This window comes from Hydra viridissima, unplaced genomic scaffold (assembly GCF_058129835.1).
Source record: "Hydra viridissima isolate aposymbiotic clone 2 unplaced genomic scaffold, HvirCarnegie_v1 scaffold_9, whole genome shotgun sequence".
Taxonomy (NCBI): domain Eukaryota; kingdom Metazoa; phylum Cnidaria; class Hydrozoa; order Anthoathecata; family Hydridae; genus Hydra; species Hydra viridissima.
This window is the reverse complement of record NW_028324308.1, coordinates 15,755,300-15,779,879: the sequence shown is the minus strand read 5'-3', so window position 1 is coordinate 15,779,879 and position 24,580 is coordinate 15,755,300. Positions and strand designations below refer to the sequence as shown.

General features: G+C 30.9%; 1 long non-coding RNA gene and 1 pseudogene across 1 annotated transcript; one reads left to right on the top strand and one right to left on the bottom strand.

Moving 5' to 3' along the window:
- The first annotated feature begins 7,525 nt into the window (after positions 1 to 7,525).
- Positions 7,526 to 13,841, top strand: LOC149884268 (uncharacterized). Its single transcript, XR_016455811.1, has 3 exons — positions 7,526 to 7,605; positions 12,516 to 12,586; positions 12,720 to 13,841. It is a non-coding gene; the product is annotated as an uncharacterized LOC149884268 (long non-coding RNA).
- Positions 13,842 to 15,056: 1,215 nt separating this feature from the next.
- Positions 15,057 to 15,809, bottom strand: LOC149884267 (uncharacterized; annotated as a pseudogene).
- Positions 15,810 to 24,580: the final 8,771 nt, after the last annotated feature.

Genomic DNA, 24,580 nt, shown 5'->3' with positions numbered 1-24,580 from the left:
TTATTTTGTTGTTTTTTAGTTTTCAGTATATAAATAGCTTGTTATAAATGAACATACATTGTGTAATACCCCCTTTCTAAAATATTGTGAGAGTGGAGCTATAGGCACCGACTTTTGATTTTAACCAAGGGGCGAACAGAAATGCTAGGAGGCAAAAATTTCCTCCCACACTCCAACCCACACACCCCCACCCCCACCCCCTTAATCTACTGACAGCATTTATGGATGACCCCTAACTTCAATAAAAACACAAGAGGCTATTATCTATTTGAAATGCAATAAAAAGTAGAAAATAAATGAGAAAGGTACTTGGTAAGGTACACATGTTTTTTAAAAAATATAAGTGATAACAAATTGAGATTTTGAGAAACTTAAAAAAGGACGTTCCTTCATGAATAATTAAAAATGTCGTATTTTTTTTTTATCAACTTACGAACATTTTATGAACTTTTATTATGAATATCTTTTATGAGCTTATAAAATTTTTTTATTAACTCATCGTATCTTTTATTAACTTATTGACAATTTTCAAGGCAAAAGTATTGCTTCGAATGGTTATCTTTTTTACAAATTCATGACCAATCTTACCCATAGCCAGAATATCCAGTTCTTCATTGTGACAATGATAATGAACAAGTAATTTAATCTCTTCTGGTTCATTGTATTTCTTAAAAATGTCTTCATTCTTTTTAGCATAAAAAATGATCGCTCTGAAGTACATGTTGTTATTGAAACTGTCATATTTAAGTGGACGAAATTTTTAGCTCTGTTAGATAAATCATTCTATTTTCATGAAAATTCAAAAGATCTAAAACGTCCGTGAAAGATGCTACTTTTAAATGTTTGGCTCAATTATGTCATAAAACATGTCCCTATGCAATTTAAGTTGATCTATATTTAGATTATCTTTGTAAAAGTCACAAATTGTTTTTGGAGAGACTTCTACATTAATTAGAAAAGGCTATGTATTCAATAACAACAAATGGGAGTCAGAGGTAAACCTTGATACTGGGCCGCCTAGAACCAAATCAATAACATTTTTGTAGACTTTATTGCAATGCTTTTTTGCAGTGAAAATGTGTGGCTCTGTCAATCCACAGTCAAACCTGATTGGTAGCTTTCTTTTCCTTGGTTCTTTAGGTTCACCTAAACCAAAAAATTTCCGTTCCTCTTTTAAATATTCCCACATAGCAGAATTAAATTTTTCTCTCATATTGCAAATGATGTCTTTCAATGTATCAATGATATTATTTTGATTAATTATTATTGATTTAGTATTTATGATTTTGTTTTTAAATGTAGATTTTTAATCTGGATAACGGTATTAACTCCTTCCAAATATTTTAGGATGCTTCTAGTAATTTTCAACATAATAAATTTATCTGCCTTATCCAGTTGCTTCATGAATCCGTTTGCTTCTGCCCCTGCCTCATTTTTTTCAGTATTAGACAGTTCTGAAAAGAAGCTTCAAAGTACCTCATAATTGTTCTGTATCGATGCAAGAGATGTGTATCGCAACGTAAGTCGTGTAGGACAAAAAATGATCTCAAGGACAAATAATCACTTTCTTGCTGAAATCTCTTGAACAAAGCCAGTCCTTCGGTGATTCGTGAATGAACATAATTAACTCCCTAGTAAGCTGAAGAATATCTCGTACCTCGATAACATTCTTCAAAAAAAAAATCTTGGCTTGCGAGAACTAAAAAATCTTGGGTTACGAGATTTAGTGAATGCGCTTGACAATGTGCAAATAATGCTTTAGATTTGATAGCTCTTGTTTTTGCTTGTAAGCCGTTATAAACTCCCGAAACATTACTCGCACCATCAAAGCATTGCCCTCTTAAATCATTTATGGGTAAATCTAATGTGGTCAACATATCAGAAACCACTTTGAAAAGGGTTTTACAATGAGCTTTGTCTGTTCCGTAAAAGCCTAAAAAATGTTCTTCAACTTGAAATGTGTCACGGTCGACTGATCGAACAAAGAACACAAAGAAGCCTATTCCATTACAGATATGTCTGAAGTCTTGTAAAGTGTTATTGAAAAATATTTAACTTTCTTAATATAATAACTCTGATTATTTTGAATGCTATCATTTGCAACAATTCGTTTACTATTTTATGCGCAATCCATTTTTATTTCGTTATCTGTGGAACTAATTTTATGGAGAGCTTCTCTTGATTCCGTTATACATTTTTGATGCGAAAATAAAATTTTTGAAGATATATTTTTACCTTTATCTTTGTAATAATCTTTGGTATTATTTTATCGGTGATTTGCTGATTTTTCATGCATGTTAAATCTTTCAATGGCTTTTTTTCAATTATTAAATCTTTCTGCGGTTAACTTTGAATAAACGTTAGTTGTTTTTTTTTTGACATATTGAACAGAACGTTTTATTTTTGTCTTTGTCATAATTTAGCTTTTTTCCCCTTATTTATAATTTACTAATTATAAATAAGTTAACTGTGTCAAGAGAATTAAATTTCAATTATTCGATCTCATTGTCATTATTTTCGAATCATTTATCAGGTAAGAACTGCTATATACAACATAACAAGCTTAATTTAGTATATTCGTACGAAAATGTTTTTTCGAATATGAAACGAATACTTTTTCGTTCAAACGAAATTTTTGTTGAAAAGAAGATATTTGTTGAAAGGAAGATATTTGAATTTGAAATGTAAGATTAAAGTATATATTGAGAGAGGTGCTGCATTGGAAATTTTCTATTTAAGAATTCAAAAAGGTATTTTTGAGTTTTTGTAAGCTTTTTACACTGTAAAATTCAAAAGTACGCATTCGCTGTTGCAATTTCGATTAAGGGTTTTTAAAAAAGTCACTAGCAACAGTAACTACACGATAATCCGCCTCGTTGAAAAAAAAAACTATTCTATCTTTGTGACTGAAATTTCTATATATGATTACGTTTAGAGCTTTTCCAAAACGAATAAAAGCCATGATATTTGCAACAAAAGTAAAATCGGTTTTAAGTGTATGAATGTATGATATACCGGTGACGGCGCATACAAGCGACTTAAACTTTCTTCCGTATAAAATAGGTAATCAGCACAATAATGTTTGAATCTGCGTATAAAATAGGTAATCAGCACAATAATGTTTGAATCTGCGTATAAAATAGGTAATCAGCACAATAATGTTTGAATCTGCGTATAAAATAGGTAATCAGCACAATAATGTTTGAATCTGCGTATAAAATAGGTAATCAGCACAATAATGTTTGAATCTGCGTATAAAATAGGTAATCAGCACAATAATGTTTGAATCTGCGTATAAAATAGGTAATCAGCACAATTTTTGAATATGCGTAATGGGAAACGGATCAGTTTTTATCGAAACTAAAAAGATTTCTTTGCAATCTGTCGATCTCATCCAGTAGGATTCATAAAACTAATTTTTAATAGTTTTTTACTCTCCTTAAACCATAAAATCTAGAAAGTAGCTACCAAAAAACTAGTATTGAATAGCTTTAACCAGGTTAAATTATTAGCTTGGGGCAAAATAAGTAAAAGCTGGTTTTTTGTAAACTCTGGTAATAACGAAGGATCTTTTTTCGCATCAAAAATCATTAGGATTTCTATACTTTCCATTCAGTTTGTTTTGAAACACATACTTTTACAAAGTCGTCATTAAAAATATACATTTGAAATCCTTTTTCATTCAAATCTTTTAATCAATTATCTTTAAACGATTTCAAGAATGAAAGAACATTAAGGTCAATTATTAATTGTCGTCTGTCAGTCCGTGTAAACAAATTTACTTTCGAAAGTATTGAAACTTTTTAACGTTTTACGTTTTGCTTTTAAATTCGCTTCAGACGCAAGATAAATGCATTTAAAAGGTATGATTTTTTGCTCATTTTGTCTTAAATTTAAAATCATCAGTTAAAAAGTATGGATGCTAAGGCCTACGGCAGCAGATCTCCGCAAAACTCACAAATATTTCAAAACATTTACTTGCAATTTTTTACTCGGAATTCAACTGAGATCAAGAACGTGCAAACTGTTTTTTGTAAACTTTTAATTAGTTTTTTTAGAATATGGTTTTCATTGAATCATAGTTTTTGATTTCCCCAACTACAACCCGTAGGAATGGTACTGTTTAACTTTCGTTGGCTTAATGATCATATTTTTTTAAAGGAATTAAAACATCCACTTGAAGTAAAATAAATTTCTAAAGCTATTAATGCATATGTAACCCTACATCTCTTATACTCAAGTATCGAGAGGTGTAGCTCAGAGTCTTTATTACCCGAAGTATTGAGAATAAAATAAAGATTATGAGATCAATTTTAACTTTACAATGGTATTTTCTATTCTTATATAAGTACTTAGTAAAAACGTTGAATAGTAATTGATCAATTTAAAACTTCAGACATGATTTCATGTTGCCATGAGATCATGTATGTGTAATCACTGGCATTAGAAATCAGGAATCTTAAAAATTCTTACAGACTTTCCTTTTTATTTTTCTCTGGCATATTTTATTGGTCTCCATGCAAGTTCATGGAAATTCGTGCTTTCATCAGCAACAGATTTTCTCAACAATAGGTTTTCTGAATGCGTGTAATATGCATTGCGCTGGATTACAGGACGCACAATATTTCTAATATCAGGAATTAAAGAACGTGTTAACTCTGTTGCCTTAATTGTTGAGGTCCATTTTTTGAAAAAGACGCACTTTTAATTTCAAACCAAACTAAAGCATTAACTTTAGTTCCACATCAGCCTCATAACACCTCCATTTGTACCAGTACTAACTGTTGTTCCGTCGCACCCAAGTTCATCAATATCATTCACAGTCACGCTCTTTTATACCATAAAGTCATACAGTCCTCTTAATATTGACTGAGCAAAACCAATATGTGACCGAAATATTTAGATCCAGGTTCTACAATGATTGATATATGGTATTTTTTTACAATATAATTAAGTGTGTCATCATTCCTACTGTGAGGGTGGCGTTTTTATAAATATAATTTTTTTTAATAGTGGTGTTATAGTTTATAGATGGGTTAAGGAGGTATAGGTACGAGGTTTATGCTGAAAGATATATGGAGGTTGGGATTGAGATTGATGGTCTGGGGATTACTTGATTAGGAACGGACAAGTTTTAGAGATAGTTTGGTTAGATCTGGGCAAGATTTTATCGTTAAAAGGTTAAGGTTGTGTTTACCACTCTCAGCATATTCTGTTATACAATAAATCTCAATAAATGTTCTATTAGTGTGTAATGGTTAAGACTCTTTTATTCATTACGTTTATAAAACAGTAATAATACTCTCTTATTCTACTTGTAATGTTCAATAATGTTTTTTGTCAATTACTCTTTTTATTCTTCTTTTTTTCTTACGAATATCTCTTCTTCTTCTTCATTTGAAATTTGAAACCGCCAAAACTTATCGTTATTCTTCTTTAATTTATATTTCCTTATTACTTCTGATTTTAAAAAATTTCCTCTTCTTTTTCTCTTTTTTTCACTTGTAAAAGTTCTTGTTTATCCAAATATTTTTTAATAAAAAAAAAATTCACTCAAAAACATTCTTAAAAACTCTCTTTTTACATCTCTTTAAAACTCCGTCTTCTTCTTCATCTTCACCTTATTCCTTCCTCTGTTCTTCCTCTTCATCTTTACCTTCTCCTTCTGTCTATCAAATCTTTCTTTGAGCTTTTTATAGTTTTTGGTTGTTTTCGGCTGCGATACCTATTCATCATTTATTTATGTGGCAGTTTGGAGTCTTCGTGTTTACGTCTTTTCCCAGTTGTTTTTAACTTTTATTCTTTCCGCTTTATCGTTTGTTTATGTGAAGGGTTGATGAGTTTTTTAATTTAATTCTCCCTATACAGAACTAATACAGATCTTGCAATAGTAGCAGCAGCTCTGTCTGAAACTCCAGTTCTGTCACAAACTAAAGCTAATATAGATAATTTGTGTTTTGTAGCGTGTTCTTGGGCTATGCTTTCTAACTCTTTTTTTCTTCGCTGAAAATGTTTCTTCAAAATTTGGGTCTTTTCTGCAATCCCTCTCAATTTTAGAAGATGAATTTTCGAAGATTTTTGTATTTCTTTTGATAATCAGCAATCATTTTTTGAATTCGATTGTTCTGCTCTCTGGAAATAAAAACTTTAATCCTGGTTTGGCTTTTTATTTTTTCCACAAGGAGAGTTTTAACCATATCGCGAGGTTTAGTATTATTTTGTTTTATCTTCAAGTTTAAACGTTGGGAGAAAGCTTTTGATTTTTTCAAAAAGTAAAAATTGTTTAAAGTTTTAGCTAAAATTTTAAAAAAAAAGATAACTTATGCTTTAAGTAATTTATGTTTAAGCAAATTGTTTAGAAAAAAATTTGTAAAATAATGCGTATTTTAAAAGTTATTATTACTAACTAAAATTAACAACTCATTTTCTCCCAACTTTTAAAATTGGAGATAGAACAAAATAATTCTAACCTTGCGATATGTTTTAACCATCAAGCTATATCTAAGTTTGGGATTAAAAATTTAAAACTGGTTTTACAACTTTTTAACTAAATATAAACCATTTAGCAATGCTTCCATTAAGCTGTGGTCAAATTTATGGTTAAAAAACTGAAAAAGTATTTATAGGATCAACTATTTTCTATCTTATATCATTAAACTATGGTTAAATTTGAAAAATTATAAAAATGAAAAAAAAAGCATTTAAAAAAACTTCTGTTGTGCAATTGCGGGAATAACAACTTCGTGAAAATTCATGTTTTCAAAATTTTAAAAATTTTGAAAAATAGTTAGCTTTTTTCCTGTTTATGTCAAATAAATCCTTTTACTTATAAATGAGCTGAATGAATCTGGGTAGCCAACCCATTTTCATAGAGATTTTTTCTTGTCTATAAACATCTTGTTTTTTTTTAAGCAACTTTGCTTCATAAAATGTCAACCTTTGTAATCTTTTAATCTTAAATTTAATTGAAAATGTTTTTTGCGCTGCATATCTTCTTTTGTTCAGTGTGCTTTTTTCAGTGTGCAGATCAGCCTTATTTCTGTACTTATTCTTCATTTAAATATAATGGAAACCATGCCTTGTTAAAATCAAGAATGTAAGAAACTTGGTGCACCGGTTTATTAAATACCAGATTAATCATATGTATTAGGGTATATCATACTTTTGCACGTTTTAATTTTCATTTAGTATGTCACTTTTCCTATGTATTCATAAACCCTGAGTTGAATGGTATAATTTATTTTGGTGAAAAAACAACTCTAGCTACCGGGAAAACGTTTTTAATTTTCAAAAATATTGTGTTTTTTTACTAAATGATGACTGTTTATGTTATAAATGTACATAATAATTATTTAAAATATTGTTTAACCTTATGCTTAATTTTTATAATATGCTTTGAGTTTTTAACAATATTATTTTGTGTATAAGTATCAGTTAATATTCAAATATACTTTGAAAATATTATAACTACCATTTTAGATTTTATTTCAAATTAATTGCTATACTTTCTGTATTTATATCTTCCAGATTCATAATATATTAAAAAAAGAAAAATGGCATTATCAATTAGCAAGAAAACCAGAAAATCGATTAACACTAAACTAAGTGAGTATCTTGGAGGTCCTAAAAAGTTTCTCCAAACTGATTTGATTGACGTAGTTTTCTTGAAATATTGTAAATATAGTTTAAGCGTTTTTTTTTTTTATTTATTCTCTTACTTATAATATGTTCTTTTGTCCATAATGTCATTGATAAGTAATCATGAATTATTTGGACTATTACGGCTTTGTTATACGTTACAAAGAAATTTCTGGCTAACCACATGTCAATAAAAGCTTATATTACCATTTTGTAAGCAATCAAAGCTGTCTAAAATGAATCCAAAAAATCAACCCTTACAAGTTAGGATTTCTGCTGATTTTTACATGTAAGAGCAATAACGAACAGTCCATCTGATAAATTTGATGAAAATTCTCATAAAAGTGGCCTCTTAGAGTTCGCAAAAAATCAAAGCGCGATACAAACCAGTCAAAGGTACAACGATCTACGCTGGTTAAAGGTACACGAGATGGGTTTCTTTAACAATTATCATCTCAAACCCCATTTAGGGTTAGAAATTATTATATATACTTTTCCATAACAAAAAAAAAGATGTTGGTTAATGCTAATGATAACATACATTAACCAAACAACTATTTATAACAGTTTTGTTATCAAAATAAGATAAACATGAATATTTACTTTTTAAGAGCTAAAACTTATAATTCCTCGTGGATCAACACAATCTATCCGTAACATAATATTTTACGATAAGAAGAGTCGTCATGGACTAATATTTCAAATGGCGTTTTTTCAAAATGATAATAGTAGACCAACAGGACGTAGTGACTAAAGGTGCAACGTGGTCAAAGGTACAACAGGTTCCCCTACACTTTTTCGTAGAAGTAACTTTTTACAAACTTTGGCAACAAACTTATCTGAGAAGAAATTTAGAGTATTTGAAAAATTTTTATTATAAAAACTTTTAGCAAGACTATCCAAGCTAGCTGACATGAATCTAAAACTACCAATAAACTGCATATATATTTTCCAGTATAGTGATATATCATTGTCACTATACTGGAAAATATAGAGAAACAGCCCACAACTCATGCAGGTTTTTCATCGTTTTTTGCGCTCTGCGCCATGGCGCTTTTAGCACTAGTAAACTCATGCTGATATGCAACACTATAAAGCACTCTCAAAATCCTTCTTTTCATATTTGCCAGATCTGGTTTGATGCTGCTTACAATTTTAATATCTTGCTCTAACACTTTGATAAACTTCTCTGCTGTTTCTCCATCATCAGTTGTTGCAGTGTAGATAACAGGTTTTGTAGAATATATATCACCATCAAAACACTTTATGTAATAACAAACATGGTACATGCTCTTGATATTGTTTTATATAACTATAATATGGCTGACACATATCAATTGCTTTTAAGATTTAAAATTAGCGTGTAAAGTAAAAGGTACTCTAACCATCTAATCATTGATATCATGTAAATGAATGATAATAAGATGAAATGTAACGAAGAAAAGTTTTAAAAAAAGATTAGGAAAAGACGTACACTCGAGATTTATTTACCTAACAAGTAAATAAATGAGAAGTAGGTATAGCGACAAAAACGTTCTTTCGTTTGACATTTTTACTTTAGCAGCCTCATTAGTATTGCAGTATTCTTTTTGTTTATCTACTGAATCTTATAAATGGAATGGGGTCAAACATCTAAGGCATAAAAAATGTTTATAATTTCTATTTCATGCTTGTGATAATGATAATTAGCTGATACTAGTAATTGGACAATAATGACCATATGGTGGGAGCGTCCGAGCTCGCTCCTTCTGAGATGAGCAATAAATTAACACATAGTTTAGCATCATAACTTTTACCGTATGCGACTGCAATTTTGTAAAAAATTCTTTTTTTGACAAAAATCAATGTACAATGAAAACTTGAAGCCAAACAAAAAAGTTTTTACGTAAGAAGTGTTAAGAATTAAAAGTCGACTCCTGAACTAACAAACAGGCAATCTGGATATATCCCTTGGGGATCTTACTTTACTCCTTCTTGATAGCAGCCTGCAGGGAGTTGAAACTTTTGTGGGGACGTTGAGAAGCCCTTGACTCCATATACACCCACGTTGAACATCCAAGAGGTGAAAAATCTGGAGATCCAGGAGGCCATAACTCTTTTGACCAGTGTTTCTTCCCTCATCTGTCTATACTTTGACAATCCATTTAGCATAATAGCAAACTCTTTTTGTGAAGCAAAGTTATCATTAAGGGCTTTTGAAACAATAAAACTAATATTACTAAACTTTGCCTCTGCTATTGTCTTTAATTTTATATGTTTTTTAGTCTTTTTAATCATCTTTTTGCTAGCAAATTCAACTGCAATACTTAGAAATCCTAAACAATCAGTTACTATTTGTAATGTTCCAATAGTGGATAATAATCCATCACCAGCAGCACCTAATCTCGTAGATATCAGCTGTGAGCGCTGAATCGGTATTGCTAAATTCATTAAAAAGTCTATGACATTTTTTATTCAACTTTTCTGTAATGATTTACTTTGATTCTAACATTTTGATAATCTTTTGAATTTTGATAATCTTTTGTAATCTAGATCCAAGAGCACAACCATCATCCAAGTCTTGTTCAGGAGCACTTGGTAGTGTTTCATAGACTTTTGTTTTTCATTTGTTTATCTCCATTTTTACAAATGTAAAAAAAAATTTTTACTCTAAATAATACAACCTACAAAAAGTATCACCTTTTTCAATTATTACATTCATATCAGAATTGTTCTAAATGGTGATAACAATATCATTAGCACTTTCAAGCAAAGTTTCACTTTGTAAAGCTATCTGCATTTTAAAGAAATCATTAGCATTCCTCTTGACATGGTTATACCAAAACAAAATAAAATATCCTTAGTTGTGTCAGCAGCTATTGTTATGTTCTCTTGCACATAAATCTCCCATGAAACTAGCGATGTCTTAAAAGTAAAACGCTAATACAAGTGACATAAACTTGATAGAAACTACGAATGTCACTATGGGTCAACAACTGTCACACTTTACATTCCCCAATCTTTAGGTAAATCTTTAGGCTTTAAAATGTGAACAAAGAAATTAACTTGTTTCAGTTATAGGTAAAGCAGAGGGTTTAATCATAAATAATTTAACACCAAAGTCGATATCCAAGAGAACCCTTAGTGATGAAATTTAGGAGACGGTCATTTTATTTAATTGTAGTGATGATGTGTTCTATCAAATCCCCAGAAAGAAAGTCTGTGTAGTGATTAAAAAGAACTGCAAGGAGGGTTTGAAATCTAAAAGTCATGTACTAGCCAGATGTATGCTCATGTAATTTAGTACTAATTATGATTGCCTTATTCAGATTTTTTTAAAAATCTAGCACCCAATAGATTCACAGAAATTTTGCAAGTAAACAAAAAAATATTCAAATAAACAACTTTTTGAGTTTCATCCAGCAATAATTGGAATTACCCAGTAAGATTATTAGGGCTAATATCAACTGCTGTATTGATATATAAAACTTTATCTGAGTTTTGCACATAAAGCATCTTTTATCATTTTCCATATCTAATTGTTGCACAATTCAATTTCTGTTACAAATATTTTAAATATAAAAAAGTATAAAGTATGTAAAATATTTAATAGACATGTAATAAGCTATTAAAAAAAAAAAATCATTTTCTGAATTTTATTTAAATATGTACCTTGTAAACACATACTATGTTTCAATTGTTGTTTATCCATAGTATCTACAGCAATTAAAAATCCTTGTGTGTTTTTAAAATTCCTAGAACCTGATATTCTGTAAAAACAGATAAAACATAATTATCAACATAATTATTAAAATGAAGTTTTTTGCATCTCGAAGAAAATCATCACAATGAAGTGTTCTGCATCTAGAAGAAAATCATCGCAATGAAGTTTTCTGCATCTTGAAGAAAATCATCTGGAGTAAAATGAATATCAATACTACTCAGATTCTCCAGACTTGAGCATTTTTAATATCTCTAAATTCAAATCTCTGGGTATGTTAATGCTCATACTAACATACTTTCTTTCAACCTTCTCAAGTTGTTTAGTTAGAGGATTTCTTTTAGTTTCATGATTACAGTCACATGGTTATCCCAACTTCGTCCAAGTCTCCATATTTAGAAGTGTAAAACTCAATTAAATATATTATACATTCATAACTTCGTCTTAATTCGTTGTTTATATCAGTTGAGTTACCAACAGATCTTAATTCTACTTTATGAAAGAGAGATGAATTCTTATTATCCTACAAATCAAAAAGATTTTATATCTAAAATTTTGATTCTACATCTTATACACTTGGTCATCATCATTATCATCAAGTTCAATTCTAAAAGCTTTATTTCATTTTCAATATGCCTTAAAAATAAATTTTAAGACTTCTGAAATCAGGTTCATTGAGCGTAGCGCTACGATGCTCATTTAATATTTTAACAAGATCATTATAGTTTAAACATAATGATGAAAGCTGTAATGAACACTCTGTATTTTTAAAAATACCAACCTTTTTTTTGTTTTTACAGAATATCAGGTTCTAGGAATTTTAAAAGCACACGAGGATTTACATCTAAAACTTTCATGCAAAAAGCTTTTCTAATTTTTTAAATTATCTTCAAAGAACTCTTTTATTTCTATGTAAGATTTATTAGATTTTTTTCGTAGACTCTTTAGGATATTCAATTAACTCTTTATATTTCATAATATAACTGCTTTGCTTCGAAATTATTTACTATAAAATTTTTACTTTAAAATTCTTTGTTTTAAAAGTCTTTTACTTCAAAATTCTTTGTTGCTTATTTATACCATATTCTCACAAAACACTTGTATTTTGCTTCATATGAAAACTTACATTTTAAACTGTTATTACTTTTTATTATTTGCTTTACTTTTTCATCCCAAGGTTCACATAATGAGATGTTCTGCAGTTGTTAAGTGGACAGACATGGGTGGATCTATTTTAGATGTTACAAGGTAAATTGTTAAAACTAATTTATTTCATTTAAACAGACAATTTTCTCTTCTCTACTGTTCAAAATGGCGAAATTATTTCATATTGTTCAAATTTATTTTTAGTTTTAAAACTTAATTTTTTTTTCCTGAAAAGGTTTGAATAGAATACGTAACAAAGTTTTATGCAAACAGATAAATGAGCGAGAATCCATTATGGGTGAAAACAATGGTAACAACAGAAAATACAGATCATATTGATGTTTATGTAATCTTAACAACAGGTAGATTATTAGGAGTGGGTCAGACACATTGATGATAAAAATAGTAAGAGAGTTGATCAGCTTATGTTATCATACATAGAACAAGACTTTATTAAAAATATGGTGGCAGAGTTGAACATGAATAATAATAAATTAACATTTAACAGACCCAACAACAAATAACAATTAACAGACCCAACTAGTGCACAAGATACTGCAGCTAAAAAATCATGTTGATAGTATTAGATTGTTTGAAAAATAAACAGGTAGCACAATGACTGGTGCGTTGGATAAAAGCGCTCATAAAACAACAAGTGTAACAAATTCTACTAATAATCAAGATGCTGCTACTCAAAAAATTTGTTGATAACAATAAATTGTTTGTTAAAAAGACTTGCAGCGCAATTTGTCGTAAGTTAAATATGAGAATTAACATAATAACAAGTTTAGCATATCCTACTGATGGTCAAGGTGTTGTTACTAAAAACTATGCTGATGAAAATTTTATTAAAATTTTAATGATGAAAGCCACTGATACTTACGTAAATGAATAATAGAGAAATTGAAAAAACTTCTATGCCAAGTTAATAAACATTTAAGTGCAAAAGCGACATATGATAATGCGATTAGAAAAATTTCCACACTTTCTGATCGAACTCTTACTGGTTTGAATGCAACTCAATACTGCAAATCAACATACTTTTCTTCAGATGAGAATAGTCAGAGATATTATTTACAATTCATTGGAATCATTGGATTCAATCAAATTAGTGTTAATCCCTTTTAGGCGTCTGAATTCAGATGTCTTTGAAACATCTCATATCAATCATCTGTGAGACATCTGCATACTAGATGTCTTCAAGACACCTCAAATTAGTAATCTTAAAGACGGCTACTACGTCAACGCCTTTTAGACGTCTGAGTTCAGATGTATTTGAGCCATCTCAAAGTAGTCATCTGTGAGACTACTACCTATCAAATGTCTTCTAGATATCTCATACCAGTAATTTTGAAAATGGCTAATTTGCTTTAAAAAGGTTACAAAAATATTAAAACATTTGGACTAAATTAGTGTTATGTAGAATAAATATCAGATGAGTACTTTATATTGTAAAGATGAAAAGTATTATTTCAAAAACATGCAATACACATATATGAGAAGGTACAATACAATTAAAAACTAATTAATACTTAAATATTTAGTGCAATGAATTATTTTTTTAGTTCAGTATTCTTGCATGCAGAAGCATTTCTTAATATGCTCTAAAACTCATGTAAAACTCAGTTTCCGTTGTTTTCGGAAACTTATGTAGTAAAGCGTTGTATATAAGGCGGTATATTTTCGTATCCGCAAATTTAGTTTTTTTCCTTGTTCCTTTACCAAGGGCCGGCATGTTTAAATTAGCTATTACCTTATTGCTCAGAACACGTTTCTTGATGATTTTGGTGCAGTCTTTCCAGTCGCATCCACCCACGAAGTTGCGTCAGTTAGAGTGAAAAACAATTGGTTATAGACTTTACCTCTTTTTTTTTTTTTTTTTTTTTTAAAAAAAAAGATCTACTTATGTATAACGATTCAATTAATTGGGCTTTCAACAGGGAAAGCCTAAAATTTATGTTTACACCATTAATCCCCTAAACATTTCTCTGCTGTTTTTTTTTTTGTGTTATTAGTATAAAAGTAATTTTATCTTTCCCTGTGTAAAACCCAGTTAAATGGATTTTAATACATAAATAAATAGAATTTTACATGTACTCTTAGGTCCCTAATAAAGGGGAGGGGACACTTATTTATTTTTTTGGACCCCCGGGAGTTTATTAGGCAACTAATAGTACATATGTATCTATTAAAGAATTCTTATTAACATCCTTACTTTAACTGATAGAACTGTGTCATTCGAGATGTTCTTTTCAAATCACATAAACTCATTGGTCGTGTTCACCATGTCCATATTTTGAATCAAGGAGCAGTTAATTGGACTGCTTATTGAACTGTTTCTAGTTCTGCCCCCGTTGTTGCCCATCCAACAAAGAATCTTGCGTCGAAAGGAAAGAACTGAGCGTTGAAAGAAAAGATCTGAGCGCTGGAAATCTGGAAACCAAAGAAAATATATTTTAAAAACACGGACCACTACATAGTTACAAATTCCAAAACTTAGCATAGCGTTTACAATCTTTTTGAACTTTTAAACATTGCATCAATTTGAGATGAACTGTTTTTTTAAGAAACACTAAAACAAACTGAGCGAAAAATAAATGTTACACTCACTTGATTTTGATATAGGCACAAATTCCCTATCTTCCTCATCTTCCAAACCATCGTCAGAAATGCTTACTACATCAAGAAAAAAATCGTACTTAATCAACTTCAAAAAAGCAGTTTCATAAAACAGTATTCAAGGAAAACTTAGTTGTTACTTTTAAAAGTAAAATGGTACCTGCAGATACATCAAAATAGGGTTTGATTTGTTGTCAAGGTATCTTCTGGCGTACTTCACTATTATCACTTTCAAAACCAGAAGAAGTAAGAGGTCTTTTTTTCTGGCGTTCTTTTCCACTTGATTGATAAAAAGCAGGTGGTTGTGGTAAACCCACCCTCTGATCACAGTTTTCTTCAGCCTTTTTTTCGTCATTGCTACTATCAGCTGCTGTAGTGTAGTTGCAGGTCATGCATTCTTCCTTGCCAGCTAGAAAAATGAAAAGTCCTCATTTTGATATAACAGTAAATCAAAACGAGGCCCAAGGATTATAAATTTATTATACAAACCTGGGTATGCGTCTTGGATTTAAACCCAATCATAAGAGAAAATAATCTTCACTTTCAAATTTTTAGTAATTATAATCCAGGTTGTAGATTGTTACAATAAAAACTGAAAAGACATTTGGTATCCCAACGTGAGAGATAAAACGAGCAAAACAAGGTTTTTAAAAAACAAATTTTGCTTCATTTCAAAATTGTTACAAATTGTCAACTTAATTTTCATTATAGAGTAGCGTCTCCAGTCATCTTTTGGAACCATTTTCTTTGATGAGCACAGTCAGCAGAAAGACCCTTTGGAGGCCATCGAAGTATTTCACCTTCAATCCAAACGTATGGAACTACATCTTCTTGGTTTGACAGATTTTAAGACCAATAGGCCAGTGTACACTAAGAATGATCTAAACTCAGTTGTTTTCCGACGATCTAAATCAGCTAATTGTGAGAATGTACTCCGAGATGGAGAGTTTAAGACATATTTTATCTTATTGTAATTAAGAATTCATTCTATAGAAATAGGAGATAAGAACAGGTTGTGGTAGTTCTTCAAACTAATGTATGTGGTTGTAGTACAAAATCGGATGGTAAATTTTCACTGAGCTCTATTAATTTACAGTTAATTGTTTGAATTTACACACTTGACAACCGACAAATAGGTGGACCTTGTTTCAGAAATGTTAACAATCTTTTTACAGCGCCAAGAAATACGAGGTGCTTAGAATCCAAAACAAAACATATCTAATAATAAAAGACAAACAACAAGGTTTTTAAAGAAGTTTAATGAGTAACCAATCGTTAGGAAAAAGTTTTTATAGTTGAGTTGCGCGGAAGAAATTTCTTTAAGTGGACATTAACGTCGCACAGTGGAGTATTTATACGAAAAAGTTGATCAAAAGTCGATTTTCAAAATTTTGTCAAAATCTGTTTTTATTGGTGCATTGTTAAAGCTTGATAAAGTTTGCATCCCTAAATGGTCATTTCGGTTACCCATCTCCCTCCCACCTTATTGGGGCAGCTTTAAAAATCGAAAAATTGTGGTAATGAATTCAATTGTTTTTCAACGTTCCTGTTGACGAGCATTATTACAAATCGTTTTTTGAGTTTGTGGTTAGTGACAAATTTTAAAAATCATAATGGATATTGAAAAAGAAGGTAAGCTCATACTTTTGGTATGTTTATTTTCTCTATTTTATATGTTACTGTCACATTTCTCATCAATTGTATTTGATATAAAATATTTAACGTTTTTTTTTTATATACACGATATTAAAAAGTGTTTTTGAATATCAATTAAGCCTTATTAAGCTACGAGCTTGTGCTTCACATAAAGCTTAGATATTCTATTTACCATTTAAGAAAAAAAAAGTTGCACCTGTACGCGCCCTAAGATTTTTTTAATTTTTTTAGTCAATAACGCAAAAACATTTTTTTTGTGATTAAAACTTTTATTTTATTTAATTCATATTTTTATGTTAGAATCTCAAGCAATCACAATAGAGATGACTAGACGATCACTTAATGAAATCTTGGAGCAAAGTTCCGAGAAAAAAATTGACGACAAATTCGTGTTTTTATTAGAACACCTTAAAAACATAACTAAATGCCCTGCAAATGAAGAAAGTGCACTAAAAACCATTTTTTCACCTTTTAAGTTCCAACTTAAACAAAAATGGGAAAATGCAAGCCGTAAAAGAGAGCGTTTTTTAAAAAATAGCAAACAATGGCTCAATACCACCATATCTCTACCAACTTGGACGGTGGCAATACCCGGCCGACCGTCAAAAGAATTTTGTGAATCGAGTTCACCAACGAGAAGGCGAAAAACAAGGGTTTTAAGGGAAGATATACCTTGTGAGCAGTTGATGTATGCTGCTCAAATGAGTCAGGTGCTGCAGGGAACAGTGACGCGCCTAACGTTATAAAGGAAATTTTATTTACACCAACAAAAGCCAAACAATATAGAAAAAGTGACATATCTACTGAAGATATCATTAAAAAACACACACCATCAGAAGCGTTATCAATTTTTGGTGGAAGCTGATATGACTAAAAAACAATATGAAATTATTCATGCAGCCAACAAGAATATCTGTGAAATGGAATGTTAAGTGGAATGTTATCCACCAGAAGAAACGATAACAGTTACAGAATTTTGCTCAAAAATTAAATTACAAGATCTTCTGGATCACACGTCTAGGCAATTATGCTGTTATTTGAACGAAGTTATTGAAACTTTAAATGAAAAAGAAAGAAATCATTTAGAATTGATTTCGAAATGGGGTTGTGATGGCTCGCAACAACAAACGTTTAAACAAAAATTTCAAAGCAGCGACGGCAGCGACGCTAACATATTTCAAAGTTCTTTTGTGCCCCTACGGCGCATGCCATATTGGTAACCAAAAGAAGGTGCTTTGGCAAAACCCAGCACCACACAGTTGATATTTTTGGGGATAGTGCCCTTCTAGCTAACCCGAAAAAGCAAACTATATGGGGTGATAGTGGACACATGTAGGTGTCCAGAAATGGGAGTTTTGAAATCCATCTATTACGTCCGAGAAAAAAAAATCAATTTTAAGTTGAAAATTTCCCAATTTTTTTACTGTTTCGATTATTTACTAAACAAGCCATAAAATCGAAATGGGTCATTGGAACTTCATGAAATTTTATGGTGTTGTACCTATATAGTATGGCTACCAATGTATAAAATTTCATGCAGATATCTTGCTTGGTTATCAAGTTATAGGCCAAAATGTTTTGCAAAATCATACATTTTGACAGTGTTGGTACCAAAATTTTTTAGTTTTGGTAAATAAATTTTGTCTGATTGCCCTGAATTTTTGTATGTATACTCTATAGGCAATAGGCAACAACTTTTGTTATTAGAGTTTTGGAATTAGACCATTTGCTAAAAAACTGTGGCCACAAAATCATTTAAACCACAAAATCTCCTTATAAAATTGGCAAATCAATTTTCAATGAAAATGACCAACTGAGGGGTCCATTTTGCATTTTTTGCTACCCTGAGCACCAATCGATATAAAAAATTTTAGAGTCTATTGAAAAATATCTAAAAACTGCAACTTTTAGGTCAGATTTTAGATTTTCATAAAATTTTTCGTGTAAATTTTCTATGCATTAGTATAGGTTCAAAATGGAAAAGCGATAAGTAACCATGGCTTTTTTTGCATGAAAAGCTAAAAAATAAAATTAGATTGTAAAATGTAATGGGATGCATGTACACATAACACAAATTGAGGGGTTTCCGCCCAATAAGTTAATTTTAAGGCTTCCTCTTCATGCACCTTGAGGCTTTAGTAAAGGTTCAAAGCTGAAAAAAACTTTTAGATGCAATAAAACTTGAATTTTAATCAGGTAAGCCACCTGAAATAGTTGAAATGAAGAGTTGAAGAAAACTCAAGTATTAGAGGTGAAAGCTTTTAACTCAAAAATTTTATTTTCTTCTTAAATTAATAACTTAACAATTTACTCTCAATCACAATTTAGGTTTTTTTACTTGATTCAAGAAACACCTACTTCCTAATTTAATTAAACAGTTCTAAAATAAGCTGCACAACTTTAGAATTATAAAATGTGGCGTTTTTGGCAGAGTAAGACTATTAAAGGTGCTTGCTGTTGTAGTCCACAAGGCAGTTTTTAAGTCTTAGAGCATATTCTGGATGAGATGGGAGTTGTTCGTATCGTTGCCAATGATGAGAAAAGCCTTGATGAGCTGCTTCAACTACCTGTTCGCTGTAAATTCCAAGTGGTGACATGTGGCGGTTCACAAAGTCTTTGATGTGGTGAAATACCATATGGATCTTGGGTGTAACACTAGCATTCGGGATGGCAAGGTATGAGTATTGAAATTGTTGGATTTTGTCCAAAAAGTCATCCTCAAGGTCTGATCCAAAGCAGCTTTTCACTACAGCATCAAACTTCCTGAGCGCTTCGATGAATCCAAAAACTTGGAAAGCCGACTCAGCTTCCGAAGAAGTTTGCGACAATCGTTTCCTTCAAACATGCCTCCATAATAGGGGCTCAGTTTCATGTTAAGAGAAGTTGGCCATTTTTCGGCATTGGGCCATACACTTTTCATCTTCTAAAAAATGTGGTTAACAACTCTAAGCAAAAGATGCAATTCCGGTGGAGGCAAAATGTCCAGAATGAGAGTATCATCGGCTCCACTGAAGATAGGTGGATGTTGCCAATGTGTTTTGCCTTGGCAAGAATGCTCCCTGCACTCAAGAAGCTTTTATAGTTTTCTCTGAGTAACCCAAGTGTTCTGAAGGCTCCAGCCTTCTCTAGATTTGTGAAATCAATGGTACACCAAGAGCAAGGGTGAGAGCTTGAGTGAGCTTGAAGCTCACAGAGAATGTTGGCCAGTTTCAAGTCACAAGCAACAATGGCCTTCACTCTATCGATTTGAATGAGAGACCAAGTTTGGCGGACATTCTCATTAGTCTCGGAAAGCTCTTCTGCAACTGCCACAAGCATCTGGCGCTTTACACCCGTATCTTTTGCAAGCCTGACAGTCAAAAGACGCTTTTGAGGTGGGGACTCTTTTGTGGCTCGGTCGATGACTCCCAAACAAAACTTCAGAAATCCGATTTTTATAATTCGCTCAGTTGAAACATTTCGAGATGTGCTGATTGTGCCGATAAAGTCAGTGATGTTTTTACAGTTGAGAAACATATAGCGGATGTTTCTCATTCAGCTTTAGACGCCCAATCCTGCAGATGAGACAGTCACAGTTTTCGCTACGAGTTTCCAATTTGACACGGATAGACTTGAAGTCATACAGTGATGGTAGAACAACTTCTTTGCCTTCATCTCGCTTCTTCATGATTGTCCGGCATGTATCACATATTCCTTGAGGCACTCTTGCATCACCCAAGTCAGAGTTGATGCCATAGATTTTTGACAACGCTCCGCTTGGAATGAAGTTATTTGCCTGGTGCACTTTTTAAGGCAAGTTAGACAGACAATTTTCCTCTTCTCCTCGTGACCTCTTGCATGTTTTGGTATTGTGAGAAATTGCTTAGTCTCCTGTAAATGCAACAGTATTCAAATAGTTTTATCAGTCTTGAAATTTAAACTATCTCTCAGTTGTGCAAATGGAAAAAATTTAAAAAAAAAAAAACAGGCAAAAGTTTGTAGACTTATAAGCCAAAATATAATTGATGTTATTGACAATATATGCAATTGAAACAAATCGAAACTTTACCTGTATGGAGAAATATGGCTGGTCACAAAAGTGAGGGTGAACCTGTTATTTGGAGATTGGTCTAAAATTTAAGCAATGCTTTGCCACAAAATTTAAAATAACATAATTTAATTTCAGAGCTTTAAAATATATTTGTTAGGATTAAAATAGTTTTGATATAAAAGCAAACTTTTTTCATATCTACTCTCCCTTTAGTTCATTTACCCACTTGTCATCTTACAGTATTTTATATAGTATAGTTTGCATATGAGTATAGTGCACACTCAACTTTTTAACAATAAATATCGAATACATCTATTAAACAAATATATTTTTTAAAGTGTGCACCTTTTCTTTGATATAACTTTTTTGTAATAAAAGTGCGCACTATACTCAATAAAATACAATACTCTTTACCACTTCCTACTTTTTCCGCTGAAAAACCTTTCCATCTTAAACATCATAGACCAAAAACTTTCCTCAGAAGTTGAAAATGTAAAAAAAGAATCTTACATTGATAATTGTAGTTTTGTTGAAGAAAGAAATTAGTTCCAAATGCAATAAAATCCAAGTTTTGAAAACAATAACAAGTGATTTTTTTATGGATTAACCTGAAAAATCCGTTTAAACAAAAAAATATGGAATGCCGTACATTTCTTTTTTCGGTAAAAGCTGTCTCTGTCAAATACTACCCGTCAGATTTCAACCAAAATTTACACGAATGTTCCTTAGTCTATTGCTCACATCGGGTTCAATTTTTTACTCGATAGCTCAATTTTTACGGCCTCTGTAATGCTTTTTCTGAATGAAATTCATACGGACACGATGAAAAGAGCAAATTACTTTAAAAATCTGCTATTTTAAAATCTACTTTTTTTGCTAAACCCCTCAAATTGTGTTATGTGTACATGCATTTCATTATATTTTACATAGATAACTGCTCAGGGTAGCAAATACTTAAAATATTTTCCCCAGAGTCGGTCATTTCACTCAAAAATTGAATAATCCATATTATGAGGAGATTTTGTGGTTTTAAATGATTTTGTGGCCACAGTTTTTTAGCAAATGGTCTAATTCCAAAACTCTAATAACAAAAGTTGTTGCCTATTGCCTATAGAGTATACATACAAAAATTCAGGGCAATCAGACAAAATTTATTTACCAAAACTAAAAAATTTTGGTACCAACACTGTCAAAATGTATGATTTTGCTAAACATTTTGGCCTATAACATGATAACCAAGCAAGATATCTGCATGAAATTTTATACATTGGTAGCCATACTATATAGGTACAACACCATAAAATTTCATGAAGTTCCAATGACCCATTTCGATTTTATGGCTTGTTTAGTAAATAATCGAAACAGTAAAAAAATTGGGAAATTTTCAACTTAAAATTGATTTTTTTTTCTCGGACGTAATAGATGGATTTCAAAACTCCCATTTCTGGACACCTACATGTGTCCACTATCACCCCATATAGTTTGCTTTTTCGGGTTAGCTGGAAGGGCACTATCCCCAAAAATATCAACTGTGACCATCATCTACAAGGTATTGTCAACCAATAAAAATATGTTTTATTCGGGAGAGCAAAGACCTAACGAATGATGAAATCGAATGCGTATAGAACCAAATGAAAGGCTTGAGAAAAAGTGAAATAATGAACGCTTTTGATGGTAATTTGCAAATAAAGCATGTATTTCTTTTTACTATGATAGATGGAAAAGTTTGCAATACTGCTACAAATGCGACATCAACAATGAGATGCTATATATGTGGCCAAACTTCAAAAGATTTTAATGACTTGAATAAAAAAACGACAGAAAGCCGTGAAACACTGAAATTTGGGCTATCAATAATGCACGCAAGAATCAAATTTTTTGAATCCTTGCTGCATATATTATATAAATGATTGCATTGACATGTACAAAAGTATTTTATTTTATTTTGGATTAAATATAGGGCTATAATAATAAATTTAAATTGTTAATTTCAAATTGTTTGGTTGTCAAATCATAAGCCCTTGTAGCTGGTTAACCATAGGATTTAATCCTTTAACGAAAAATAATTCATGACAACAAGTACCTAAGGATTAAGTTCAGTAATTAAGAAACCCAGTATAGGTTTAGATGCATCTTTTAAGTGTGATTATCCTTTTTTGTAATATAAATTTAGTTATTTGTCATTATGTTAAATAGTTGTAAAGTTGTAGATATTTGTAAAGTATGTAAGATGTATAAAAATATGTATTTTTTGTTTTAATATATTAATTTTTTACATTTCATGTGTGACAAATTGTTTTTAATACAATATAATGATCCTAAACCTCTTTTTACTACATATCACATCGATAATAAATATAAAATAATTTTGTTCAACTTTTCAAGTGAAAAACTCCACTGTGCGTCGTTTACTTGAAATGTTGTACATATAGTTTGAGCGGTATTTTTTATGAACGATTTGAGGTATTGTGTAATTATAAATTGAACGCGAAACTTGTGTACAGGAGATTTGTTTAGTAGAAGAGAAAATGTTGAATTTCAACGTTGTGTTGCGGCGAGAAAGTTATAGTTTTAAAACGCTTTTTTCAAATCCTGAAGTATAATTGTAATATTTAATTTAGTCACTTGACTATATATACTAATGCTATTATTAAGTCCAATGGTGGAATAGGGTGAACTACCAAAGAGAAGCAAAATATTAATCAAGATAAATAAGATTTCACTTAGCTTGTGTTTTTAATGAAGTTAAATGAACACTCTATTATTAATAAAAATTTGAAAACACAAGTTTCTTACCTTAAAGCGTAATAATAATGTTAAATCCGATGGGTTACACACAAACACACAAAACTAGCGTTTAAACTATCAGTATTAAGTTAAAAAATATGAGATTAAATATTAAGTTAAAAAATATATGAGATTAAATATTAAATTAAAAAATATATGAGATCATACACTAATGTTTTATGTAAATGTTTTAAACTATTATCATGAAAACAAATTTAAACGATGTAAAGCGATCCAAATCGTAATATAAGTATCGTTGAAAAATGTCAAAAACGCAGTATTCAGAACTTCCGGAAAGAAAAGGTGACGGAAAAATTTGGAATTCCAAATACTTAATATGCAATCATCTTTAAGGCGTCTTTTAGATGTCTCAGTTTTATCTCAGATGTCTTGATCAAGAGATGTGAGACACTAAATAGACGTCTCATAGACGTCTTGGTGCGCACTGGGTATGGTTTATTTATTTTTTGTTCATTAGTTAAAGACATATACTGCAAATAATTATGCTATAAGAAGTGTATTGTTTGGTCATGATGATGTAGTATGGGACAAGCTTTGTTGCTTTTAGTCCAAAAGGTGACTTATTTTTCATTAAATAATATATCATATGTAGCAGTACTTTGGCACTTACAGTGCTAGTGCTTTTACTCCTCATTAACTTCACTTAAAGTTCTCTTGCAGTATTTCCGTTTTTTTTACCGTTTTCACAAATACAAGCGCTACGACATAGTACACATCCACCTTAGTTTACCGCGCTCACACACACCTGCACCTTATGTTTATCTGCACCTTCACCTGCACCTTTAGATTCTTTACAACGATTTTTAGATCTAAGGTGAATGCAATGTTTATGCATTCAACATTTAACTATAAATTTGGTTATAGCTTATTGGTTGGCTTCTTGGTTGAAATTATTTTTTTATTTCTGCTGCAAAAATAAAATAATAATTGAATTGAAACAAAGCTTAGTAGTTTGACATATGGTTAAAAAGTTGAAAGTCAGT